This window comes from Haliotis rufescens, unplaced genomic scaffold, assembly GCF_023055435.1.
Source record: "Haliotis rufescens isolate VD_foot unplaced genomic scaffold, xgHalRufe1.0.p SCAF_60, whole genome shotgun sequence".
Classification (NCBI taxonomy): Eukaryota; Metazoa; Mollusca; class Gastropoda; order Lepetellida; family Haliotidae; genus Haliotis; species Haliotis rufescens.
The window spans coordinates 2,386,635-2,400,572 of NW_025964335.1; positions in this window are offsets into that span (position 1 = coordinate 2,386,635).

A 13,938-nucleotide genomic window follows, 5' to 3' on the forward strand; every position below is an offset into this window, starting at 1 on the left:
AAATTGAAGTGTTTACTGATTAAAGTCAGACATGACAGTATCTTAATATATTTTGGACATTATTTGCTCATTTATTGTCCCTATAAATACTTGGTACAGTAGGGTTGGTTAATTGGTTGGTTTGTTGTTTAACGCCGTACTCATCAATATTCCAGCTATATGACGGCGGTCTGTAAATAATCGAGTCTGGACCAGACAATCCAGTGATTAATATCATGAGCATCGATCCACGCAATTGGTTGGTGGTTGGTTGGTTGGTTTGTTGTTTAACGCCGCACTCAGCAATATTCCAGCTATATGACGGCAGTCTGTAAATAATCGAGTCTGGACCAGATAATCCAGTGATTAATATCATGAGCATCGAAGTTTAAACCCAATCGAACAACTGTGGGATGCATCAGATCAACGATCAGCAAAAAACGCAGAACCTTTGTCAGTTGGCACAAGCACTGCAGGCACAGCGAGTGAACATTCCCCAGTCTACAATTCCGGGTCTGATTACTTGCATTGGACGACGATGCCAGTCAGTTTTGAACTTGATATTGAGAACAGATGACTATCATCTTGAAAATCTACTGTTCCATGCATGCCATATTGACCCTTCGTCAATGACGTTGATGTGTGCCAATTTTGAACAATCGATTACCATCTGTTGATTATTTATAGGATATATCAAATATACATCGAAAATCACTTTTGCTTTCTTTTAGTGCAGAGTACATTGGAGAATTTGTTTGTTTATAAATGTTATTTTTGTGTTTTCCACGCTCCTTTGCTATTATAATCACATAATCTGTGTTGTTTGATTCTTAGCTCACCTGGCAAAAAGTAAGGTGTGACTGTGTCACGACCTGCTGTTCCGTCGTATGCGTATGTAAGCATATGTCCCCAGAAAGCAGAGTATCAATGAAACTTAGTCCCCACCAAAATTGACACCTGAATTTTAGTTACAAAGAATAGCCGCCATGGCAATCGTATTGGGAGACCCCAATACATGCCATAATAAGAACAATAAATAATGCCAAGGTCACGAGAAAGAAACTTGGGACATGACTTCATATTGGAATCACTCCGATAATTTATTTTTAACTTGTTTTTTTGTCAATAAGACAATTTGTCCTTGAGACATTTTGCAGGTGCAAACAATGAATCGTTACGTTTACAGACGATTCTTTTGTAAAAACAATATTCGACTCTTACTTCGACTGGACGGATGGCAGTATGGGCCCGGTCCTATCAATCGGCTGGTCATGTCGAGCCCAGTGCATTATTTGTATTTGCACGAAAACTGAATTCACATGTACATTTACTTTAGGTCTTTGGCCAATTGTTTATCTAATAAAACTTGATTTTGGATTCTGAAAACTTTCAGACGCCTTGAGTCGTATGCCCAGAAGGTGGTGGATCATGGGTCAATCTGGTGGGCTACATTACGTTTTACGTAATTCGTCTGCTTGAGGATACCATTCCAGTATCCTTGGTGCAGCCATTTGGAGATCCGCGTATACTCCGTGGTGGGTGGGGAGCTGGGATTGTGAACCAATTGCAACTTCTAAATGGCGCAACCCCCCCAAAGAAAACGTGCATTCGAAGATTACTCAGAAGAGAGGAGACTACCATAATAGAGAATTCTTCTACAAGTTGGTCTTTTTTGTGTGGTTTCTGCCACTGATGGTACACCATTGAAACTCAATCCTTTTGCCATTTCTTAGGCGCGTTATGGCATTGCTGGAGATATCCAGGGTGCCAAAAACATTCAATCGGGATTGCTGCTGGTTGAATGTAAGACAATCAACAACCTAACTAGCTGCCAAACATTTAGTTTCTATTCCAGTTCTGATTTCACCTCACAAAACGCTAAATTCCAGCAAAGGTATTATCAGATTAGGGACATTGTCTCTCTGATATGACAGAAAGTGAAAGAGCTGATGTACTGAAAGATCGAGGGGGTTACACACGTCAAAAGCGTCAGGTACAAGCGAGACAATCAAACCTTTAACTCAAATACTTGCTTCAGGACATTTTCTAAGCTAACACGTCCAAATTTATCAAAAGCAGGATATTTTAACATCAAAGTGGATCAATACATTCCAAACCAACTTCGTTGTTTCATGGACAGCAGTTCGGGCACGGTGCATTATCATTCAATCATCGCAAGATATGTCATCAGTGTGGTGAAGATGACCACAATACGGATTCTCGATGTACAAAAAATCCTCATTGTGCAAACTGCCCTGGTGGCCATGTGGCTTTCTCGAAGTCCTGTCCTAAATTTATAATTCAACTTCAGAGTGTAAAGGTGAAACATGAAAAAAACATAACCTTCCCAGAAGCAAAGCGTTTGGTCGTGGCTCCTGTCTCTCCAACCACAGCTATGACTTACATGTACTGTGACACGCATGACTTGTTAATCTATCATGTCTGTTGAATGCCAGACAGATATTACTTGGGTTTCAACAGACACCTATTCCTTTTTACAGTCCAGTTCATCTTCACAAACAGATGATATACCAGCATCAACTTCTGTGTCAACTCAAAAGGCAGCAGCACCAACACCAAAATTGACACCGACACCTAATCCATCCCGTTTTGTAAAAAAATGCCAGAAACAACATTGTTCATTCAAAAACTTCAAATCGTCTCCCATGCGTCATCGTGACCCCATGCAGATTTATGATAAGTTTCAAACCTTGGAGGACGTGGATGTCTCTCCTCCTCCTCAAGGGCGCAATAGTAAGTAAGTCGGCGCGAAATGGGAGAAATAGATCACCCGCCTGTAACATGAATATTTCCAATCCCCTAAATTAGTGGAATTGTCTCAGGACCAATGTTAATGAGTTACATCTTTTAATACAATATTCTGCGCCATCAGCAATCTGTCTCCAGGAGACGTATCTAAAACCGACAGAGAACTTTGATTTGCAACAGTACAGTTCCTATCATTGATTTTCTCCATCAGGTGTTAAAGCTTCTTGAGGTAGACTGGTTTGGTGAAGCAGGGAGTGATCCACAGCCCTGTTTCGCTTCAAACAAATCTTCAAGCTGCTGCAGTACGACCAACTTTACACATAACCTTTAATCTGTGCACTTTGTATATATCTCCTTCTGTGCTTCAGCTATCGAATCTTCAATATCTATATGATCAGCTCCCTAAGCCTTGTGTGATCATGGGTGATTTAAACGGCCATAATCGTCTTTAAGGAAGTGTTAAAGTTAAACCTAAGGGGAAAGGACTTTAAGATTTTATTTCCGACAACAATTTATGCATTTTCATAGATGGAGTTACACCCTGCTACTGGACCCTCTTCAGCTTTTGATTTATCATAAACAGATTCCAATCTTTTAAACGAATTTACTTGGTCGGACCATAATGACTTGTGTGGAAGAGACCATTTTCCTTCAATCCTTACAGCAAATAATCCATTTGATGTTCCACCCACATCAAGGTGAAATTTCACAAAAGCAAACTGGCCTTCATTTCATTTCAGGAGCTGATAGCATAACACTGACATGTTCAGGAATGCCAATTGTTTTCGGATGGGCTAAATGAAATTACTGACGTAACCATTCCTAAGTCCTCTGCAAATCCACACATCTGAAAATCATGGTTTGATAATTAGTGCAAACAGGCAAGGAAGTGCAGGAAAAAAGCGGGGAAGTGTTTCCTCTGACATCCAACTGTCCATAATTTGAATCATGTTAAATTCCGTTCCTTCAAACAAAATAAGCATACGTCATTGAGGAATTATGTTTCATGGATGTTGTTGTTCTACGCTGCACTCAGAAATATTCCAGCTATATGACGGCGGTCTGTAAATAATCTGGACCAGTGTCTGGACCAGTGACTGACATCATGAGCATCGATCCACATAATTGGGACACTATGACATGCATCAACCAAGTCAGCGAGCCTGACCACCCGATCCCGTTAGTCGCCTTTGACGGCAAGCATGGATTGCTGAAGACCCATTCTATCCCGGATCTTGATACTTGGAAAGAAAGAATCTCATTCGTAACATTCAATGTGGTTTCCGTCAAAATAGATGTATCATAAATCCTCTGGTTTGTTTAGTATCTTTTGTTAAAAATTGTAAATAAACAGCATGCAGTAACAATCTTTTTCGATTTAGAAAAAAGGTATGATAAAACATGGAAGCGTGGTATTTTAAACGATCTACATGTTAAGTGTTAAGAGGCCGTTTGCAAATGTTAACAGACAGACAATTTCAGGGTCGTGTTGGTTCCACCCTGTCTGATCATTATAATCAGGAGTAGGGTCTCCCACAAGGCAGCATTCTGCGTGTCACTCTGTTAGTGTAAATATTTGATCAAAGGTGTTAAATGATTCCACTGACGGTTCCCTTCAAACGTTCTAAAGCCAAGACAGATTGCATTCATTTTTGCAGGAAATACTAGCACCATGAAGATCCTGAACTATTTTTAGATGGTCTTAGGATTCATTTTCGATCACCATTTGAATTTGGGCTACATATTGATATCTGAAAACTAAATGGCTGATAGGCCGTCATATAGCCGGAATATTGCTGAGTGCGGCGTTAAACAACAAAAGAAAGAAAGAAATGCCTGAAGGCTCTTGATTTGTATAAAGTCGTTGCTAATAGGAAGTGGGGAGGTGACCAGACAAACCTGCTCCACTTGTATAGGTCTCTGATTCGCTTTAAGTAGGACTATGGCTCCATTGTATATGGTGGAGCCTGTAAGAGTAAGTTACAAAACCGCCTCCCGAACCTCTTCTGTTGGCAGCCTATATCGTGAAGCTGATGAGCCTTCTTTGAAGCAACGCCGTATCAAATTATCGCCACAAAACATTAATAAATTACATTCTAACCCACCAAACCCTGTGTGACGGCCTAACTTTGGTTGCTGGTGTTTTAAATCACATTTTCATTATGTATTGTTATGAATAGTCAATTAAAATTAAATACTAGTTTTATATACAAATCTGTGATACTCTGGTTGTTTTACATTCCATTGTCGAAATATATTTATGAACTCTTAATGTGTTTACTCTCGATTGGGCTCGTCGAACTACGGCTGAAATATTGCCGATTTGACGTTAAATATTAATTCACTCACTCATACTCAATAAGGTTTGTGCATATCTTTGTTGTTGTTGGTTTGTTGTTTAACGCCGCACTCAGCAATATTCCTGCTATATGACGGCGGTCTGTAAATAGGAAATAGTAAATAGTCTGGACCAGACAATCCAGTGATTGATATCTTGAGCATCGATCCACGCAATTGGGATCGATAACATGCATCAAGCAAGTCAGCGAGCCTGACCACCCGATCCCGTTAGTCGCCTTTTAGGACAAGCATAGTCACCTTTTACGGCAAGCATGGGTTGCTGAAGACCTATTCTACCCCGGAATCTTCACGGGTCTTGTGCACATCTGATAATATTTGCAGATTCATGTCACCTCAACTGAAGGATTTTCTTTGTCACCACCCACCTTTGACAATGCGATACACACTGTAGTCCATATCAGAATATGTCTCGGTACGAGACAATGACGCTAAAGTTACACAGCGTCCCAATATCCTGGAGAATTTTAATCCAATACAGTCGTTCTGATGTAGACAGAGTACAACACATTGTAAGAGACTGGTGTTGGTAGATGCCTGCATGGCTGTTCCGGAAGAATGCCGTGTCTTCTGAACGCTGTACACGTGAATAGCGAAAGACGACAATGAACTAACACAGACAAGAGTGACGATCCAAAGAAACATGTACAAAGCTATTCCACTAAATCCAGGGTTAAATTTCTTCATTTGTTGTGCTGTGTGCATTTCTTACAATGCATGGAACACGCATGCTATAGTTGCATACCAGGCAACTTATCTGAAGCCACAATACCCACGGACACAACAACTGAAACTTCTATGCGTTTTTTGGTTCTTTTATGAAGACTTAATGAAAACTGTCTCACTGACAATCATAACTTGTGTCGAGATTCATGGCATTAAGCATGGAGTGAGCTGTTCTAGTGTTTCTTGTCATTAATATTTCATTGTTATTATTCGATTTGGCAGTATGCTTTCTGATAATGTTGTATCTGTAAAGTCATAGTTATAACCCGACCCAAATGAAGACTTTATCTCCTGAGATAGCACCATAGTGTTATCTGAAACGACTCCCCTAAGAAAAGGAACATTATTTTCAGAAAATGAAAATGACATTTTTCTAGAGGTATTTAGCACTCGTTCGTTTCTTCAGCTAAGCTTCTTAAGCTTTGAAGCTGTAAGTCTATATTTGTTCCGAATACTGAGTAATGTGTCGTTATCTTTGTGGTTTAATCCTACTCTGTGTAAACACACAAGCGTGTAAATATATCGCAATTACACTAAGTATTCACCTGATCAAGAGACAACAAATGAAATGTCGTTTACAAACCATAAGGAAATTATTATCCATGAAACGTTTCATGCGTTGCTTCCTCGTTCATTTAACCTATGATTGTGGGTTCGAATCCCGGTTCGCCTCGATTATGTTTCTAGGTTTGTCAGCACCATACCCGTGCTCGTGGGTTTCACCGAAGCGGTAAACGTCTGAGACCTGCATCACTTCGGGCTTTCCTCTCACATTAAGCTGACACTCCGTGACATAACTGGAATAATGTTAAAAGCAGCGTTAAACCCAACTCACTCACTCAGTTGCTCCATTGCTGGAACGGCGTTACATTTAATCGTCAAGACGTCATGTACAGTGGATGACTTCATCCTCAGTTATTTGCAGTTATTTGCCACAAATGCGTTCATATGATATGACGTTGCTCTTGGCATGTTTCCACACTTGAAAACGAAACATATTGAACAATGTTGAAGTGGGATTACGAAAATCACCTGTATCTGTGCCCTAAGGAATCCTTTTAGGGCCATTTTTTTCTCTTTTTTTTCGATACTATCTTGAAATGTCAAGATAATAAGTTGAAATTTCAAGATACTAAGTTGAAATTTCAAGATACAGAAGTTGAAATTTCAAGATATAAAGTTGATAGTATCTTGAAATTTCAACTTAGTATCTTGAAATTTCAACTTAGTTTCTTGAAATTTCAACTTAGTGTCTTGAAACTCACTCACTCCGATCCTAATTCATTTCTGCATAGTGTTTAAGCAGAAGACGTACACTTTGACAACTGAGTAATATAAGAGGTGATTGACGAAATGTGTGTCTCACCACCACAAAATGGGGCAATGCCATTCTTTGGACCCGTGAAGATCCGGGGTAGAATAGGTCTTCAGCAACCCATGCTTGCCGTAAAAGGCGACTATGCTTGTCATAAGAGGCGACTAACGGGATCTCGTGGTCAGACTCGCTGACTTGGTTGATGCATGTCATCGTATCCCAATTGCGTGGATCGATGTTTATGATGTCAATCACTGGATTGTCTGGTCCAAACTCAATTATTTACAGAGACCGCCGTCATATAGCTGAAACTTTTGTCCAAATCCCCAATGGTCGAGTCCTTCTCGAAAGCCTATAAAAAAGGGCGACGCCATGTTTGCGAGACATTTTGTATTAAGTTCCAGACATGACAACTAAAAACAAACATTTTAAAACATTTGCGGAGATATCAGCCGACCCATGCTTGCCGTAAAAGGGGATCGATGCTCATGATATTAATAACTGGATTGTCGGGTCCAGACACGATTATTTACAGACCGCCGTCATATAGCTGGAATATTGCTGAGTGCGGCGTTAAACAACAAACCAAAAAAGATATCAGCCATCGTCTTTGACACATATACATGTGAACACATGTCTCCAGCATGAAGTTAACATTCTTGACATTTCTAAGGGACAAGATTTTTCTCATTATATTGTCAGGGTCATATAATCGGTAATCTGCTTTCCGATAGTGTGTCGTTCCATTAGCCTTGATTGATCGCCAGTTATTTTTAATGACCTTGAATAAGATTTTGTCTTTTAAACGAGTAGCATTTCAATTATCACAGGAAAACAATCGCGTTATCTCTAAGAAAGCAGCGAATAAGATTGGATCTGATTGAACAGAAAACAATTCTTTTCTGGATCCCTCGTTTCCTTACTTTAGATGTGGTCTATTATTGACACGGCGTCGTGGTGATGCTGGAATACTGCTGACGTGACGAAAACTTGAAATATTGCACTTTGAGAGTAAACCACTGACTTCTGTGGAGCTTGCACCGGTAAGACACGAATCACATCGGCTCCGTAAAGTCTCAGCAAAATACAGCCGTAGAGCATTTACAACAACCTGAAAATTACTCACACGAGTTTAATAGTGGTCTTAGCACACGCTATTATAAAAAGGTTAGCAATATTTGTGTAAACTGAAGCTTTTTACGCACAATTGTACGATGTTGATGAAATGTGAGCGAGTGTCGTACTGCCGGCTGTCACGGAAAGCTCGTGCAAAGAGAGTATGAGTGTCTCTGTTCAGTGTTGGAGGGCCCGGGTCGGCTCGTTCATACCCAGGTTGGTTGGTTGGTTGGTTTGTTGTTTAAGGCCGCACTCAGCAATATTCCAGCTATATGACGACGGTCTGTAAATAATCGAGTCTGGACCAGTGACTGAGATCATGAGCATCGATGCCGCAAATTGCGACAATGATTGTCGTAAGAGGCGACTAACGGGATCGGGTGGTCAGGCTCGCTGACTTGGTTGATTGATGCATGTCATCGATCCCAATTGCATGGATCGATGCTCATGGTTGTTTGTTGTCTAACGCCGCACTCAGCAATATTCCAGCTATATGACGACGGTCTGTAAATAATCGAGTCTGGACCAGTGACTGAGATCATGAGCATCGATGCCGCAAATTGCGACAATGATTGTCGTAAGAGGCGACTAACGGGATCGGGTGGTCAGGCTCGCTGACTTGGTTGATTGATGCATGTCATCGATCCCAATTGCATGGATCGATGCTCATGGTTGTTTGTTGTCTAACGCCGCACTCAGCAATATTCCAGCTATATGACGACGGTCTGTAAATAATCGAGTCTGGACCAGTGACTGAGATCATGAGCATCGATGCCGCAAATTGCGACAATGATTGTCGTAAGAGGCGACTAACGGGATCGGGTGGTCAGGCTCGCTGACTTGGTTGATTGATGCATGTCATCGTATCCCAACTGCGTTGATCGATGCTCATAATCATGACCACCGTTATCTCGCATGAATATTGCTGAATGCGGCGCTAAACAACAAACAAACAAATCAAGGAGCTTGTGCATTGCATCCTCATCCTGTGGTCTCGGGGCTGATGCTCCTCGGTTTTATTTCTGTGATACGCGATTTAGAAGTAAAATATAACACGTTCCCTTTGGGATTTTATGTACTCTCATGAAAGCCCGATGGAAAGTGTTCAAGTTTACTCATTGACCGAAATAAGAATGTGAAACGCCATTTAACGACTCGTTAATGGTTCATCAACCTCAGGAAACAGACGTAAAATATCTCAGGCTCACTTTCTGGGCAACAGATACGAAGGTTGCAAGCTCGATCCACTGAAACAAAATTGTCTATTAATTTTACGTGATTTCGCAAATTTCCTCATGTAGATTGTGTTCAAATGCAAAATAAATGTTCCAAATGCCAGTGTTTAGATGCCCATAATGGCCATTTAGCACTGCCGGAAAGCCCGAAGTGATGTAGGTCTTAGACGTGAAACACTAGAGCACGGGTATGGTGCTGACAAACCTAGAATCATAATCGCGGCGAACCGGTATTCGAACCCTAAATCATAGGTTTCTGGCGTGCCTAAGGGACGCAACTCTGCACAGCGAATCGCGGCGCCTTATACGACTGGGCCACCCGTGCCCACCCCTCTCTCCCCCTCCCCTCCCCCCCCCCCCCCCCCCATAAATTGTGTCTACTTTGTTTCCAGCCAAATTGTAAGTATTGCCTATCAAACAATTTATCAAAATATTGCCATGTCACAGTTGTCGTTGACCGTGAGTAAATACTAATTAAATTACATATAGACCAGCCTCGCATACACATAACGTGTTACAACAACCACCACAATAGACAAAGACGAACTCTCGAAGCTTATCGCAACAGTGATAAAGTTTACTTTGGAAGCATGCACACAACAAGCTGTAAGAAAATAAGTTGTAATTCTTAAAAATTCTCCTTTAGGGCCTTGGTTTAACATGCACTTGCCCTAAATGGGTATCGTATATTCCAATCATGTGCCCATCAAATACACTGGGAATAAGCGTAATGACTGCGGTGGATTCATATATTGTTGGATAATGTTCAAGTTTCACACGAATTCCCTTTACTGTACATAGAACTGATTCTCAATGAAACCAAATGACTGATTACTGTGTGTATAGAAGAAAGATTGGTCTCTACAAGGCCTGTTGGTCCTGTAATGTGCTTTACACAGCAATTTGCTGTAATCACTGGGGGATTGAACTTCAATGAGTCCCCTCAAAGATTACAATCCCGACGATAAATCGAATTTCTGCCCGACCTTGCCTGATCTCAATATATAATAACTTTCAGAGGGACACGGCAAGCTCTATTGGCTGCAGTGATAAATGGAGTGTACGAGTGTTTCTGACAGATACGAAATGATTCTGGGAGATATTTCTGAAGCCATGCGAAATTAAAAGTACAGGCATATGTACCCATAACACCTGCCAAACTTGGAGAGTTGTCTGTTTGTTGAAGTCAAATGCGTTAGGTTGTTCCTCTTCAGCAAAGGTCATTTTAGTGTCAACGGAAAAAGACCGTCATCTGGACCGTGCTCGGGTGTTCAATCTGTATACAGTCGGTGTCCAAGATGGGCACCACCCTTAAAAGGACGTCATCTCTATGACATCGAGCCTTTTCTAAACGCATTCCAAATATCCCGAGACCCGTGAAGATTCCGGGGTAGAATAGGTCTTCAGCAACCCATGCTTGTCGTAAAAGGCGACTATGGTTGTCGTAAAAGGCGACTAACGGGATCGGGTGGTCAGGCTCGCTGACTTGGTTTGATGCATGTCATTGATCCCAATTGCGTGGATCGATGCTCATGATATCAATCACTGGATTGTCTGGTCCAGACTCGATTATTTACAGACCGCCGTCATATAGCTGGAATATTGCTGAGTGCGGCGTTAAACAACCAACCAACCAACCAACCAACCAAATATCCCGAAGCAATCGGAGAGAGTAGGTTCTATTAACGAGACTTCATCTTGTGGTCTTGGTTCTTATCTCAATGGGGGCGGTCGGATAGCCTAGGGGTTAAAGCGTTCGCTCGTCACGCCGAAGACCCGGGTTCGATTCCCGACATGGGTACAATGTGTGAAGCCCATTTCTGGCGTCCCCCGCCGTGATATTGCTGGAATATTGCTAAAAGCGGCGTAAAACTATACTCACTCACTCTTATCTCAATGTTATTAATAAAGACATTTCTGCACATTGTACAGTGTGTAATCAGCTTCACAATGTGGCTCATTTTTTACTGCATTGACGAAAGTATGTCAATCAGCGTAAGGCAATGGTGGAGTCTCTAACAGTTCTCAATGTTGACCTGTCTTTGGGTGGACTTTTGAATATCGTTCGCCATGATGTTCAGAATGTCATTCATGCTTATATTAAAGCGTTTGGCAGTTTCACTTCTCTATGAACTATCCACGTAATTAGCAAACCTTTATTATGGGCAAGGTGGAAGTGGGCCTAGTTGCCCGAACACCTATTAAACTTTTTAATAATCAATCTATCAATTATACTCCTACAGTTAAGTGACTCCGATATAAACCTTAGTGAGTGCGAACATGTAAAGTCACGTCATTTTGAGCAATATTCCTTTAACATTACGGCGGGGGACACATTTAATGGCGTAAAAGGCGACTATGCTTGTTGTAAGAGGCGACTAACGGATCGGGTGGTCAGGCTCGCTGACTTGGTTGATGCATGTCATCGTATCCCAATTGCGTGGATTGATAGTCATGATATCAATCACTGGATTGTCTGGTCCAGACTCGATTATTTACAGACCGCCGTCATATAGCTGGAATATTGCTGAGTGCGGCGTTAAACAACAATCAAACAAACAAACAAATCTACGGCGCGGCATTTCGCTGTCCCTCAGGCGGTTTATTTGGTTCAAATTCGATTATTTACTCCTTGATATAATTGGACTGCTGAGCCTTTAACCACAATTCACTCGCTCACTCACTCAAAAATATGTCTTTTTGTAGCTCAATACACAGGGATAATGTCATTGAGCACGTTTGGATAAAATAGTGTTGCCCCACTATTAAAAATGTTAAGAATGAAACATCTATTTTGTTTGTAAAATCTAAGATCTCAGCTTAATCAAAGCTCTGTGTATACTAATTTAATTCTCTTGAGACATTTAATTATTATTTTCTACTCACGGATGCAAAGTGTGTTTACTCAACGTCAGGTCACGTGTTGAGATGCCCGACAAAGTGTCTGTTGCGTGAATGATGACAACCACAGCTGTAAACAGACTTGATTGACAGGAGAAATGCATTCACACTTCCTTGAGACGGAGCATAGCGTGCTATCGACATGCACGAACTGTCAATCAAGTGTCCTTCGGGGCACAACACGGAAGAATCGGCTTATTTGACATTTCTAAAGTGGGTGATTCTGTCTGAGCCACGAGGCGTTTTTTTCGTGACATTTTAGAAGTACGCTGTTTAATAACACATAGCTAATACTCATATTATCTTTTCTCTACCCGTGAAGATCCGGGGTAGAATAGATCTTCAGCAACCCATGCTTGTCGGAAAAGGCGACTGACGGGATCCGAACTAAAGTACGCAAGTTAATACTGTTATTACACTATCTGGTTATAAAAGGTGTTCATTGTATATCAGGACTTATACTTGTAACCTATTATATTAATATTATTCAAATTGTCATACAGTATTGTTTACATTAATTTCGGCGAAATTGTGTGTGTACAGATCGGTATCAATTCACCGTTATTAACTTCCAGATTACCGTTACTAACGCCCTGAATCGGACCTTTGTTGAAAGAGAATGAATATATAATATAATAAATGACATACTTTGACTCGTTAAAAGTCTTATTTGGTGTCAAGCTGTTCCCTACGTTTGTGCGTTTGTTGTTTAACGCCGCACTCAGCAATATTCCAGCTATATGACGGCGGTCTGTAAATAATCGAGTCTGCACCAGACAATCCAGTGATTAATATCATGAGCATCGATCCACGCTTTTGGGATCGATGACATGTATCAACCAAGTCAGCGAGCCTGACCACCCGATCCCGTTAGTCGCCTCTTACGACAGGCATAGTCACCTTTTTACGGCAAGCATGGGTTGCTGAAGACCTATTCTACCCCGGAATCTTCAGGGGTCCTGTTCCCTACGTAAAATCGATCTACGACAATATACCAAAGTGTTACGAGTGCGGTCATTATTATTTTAAACATATATCGTAAGACTAACAGTTTCAACGAAAATAACACGAATTTGGCACAAGTGTGAATGCATTTCTCCTGTCAATCAAGTCTGTTCACAGCTGTGGTTGTCATTATTCACGCAACAGACACTTTGTCGGGAATCTCAACACGTGACATGACGTTGATTGAACACACTCTGCCATCCGTGAGTAGACAATAATTAAATCTCTCCAGAGAATTAAATTAGTATACACAGAGCTTTGATTAAGCTGTCTCAGACTTAACAAACAAAATAGATGTTTCATTCCTTATCATTTTGAATAGTTAGTTATACTCACATAAACTTATTCCAACGTGCACAATGACATTATCTCTGTGTATTGAGCTACATAAAGACTTTGTGTGAGTGAGCGAGTGAATTGTGGTTAACGACTAAGCAACAGTCCAACACGGAGTAAATAATCGCATTTGGACCAGATAAACCGCCTAAGGGACAGCGAATTGCGGCGCCATAGACAACCATGGACTGGGAAATG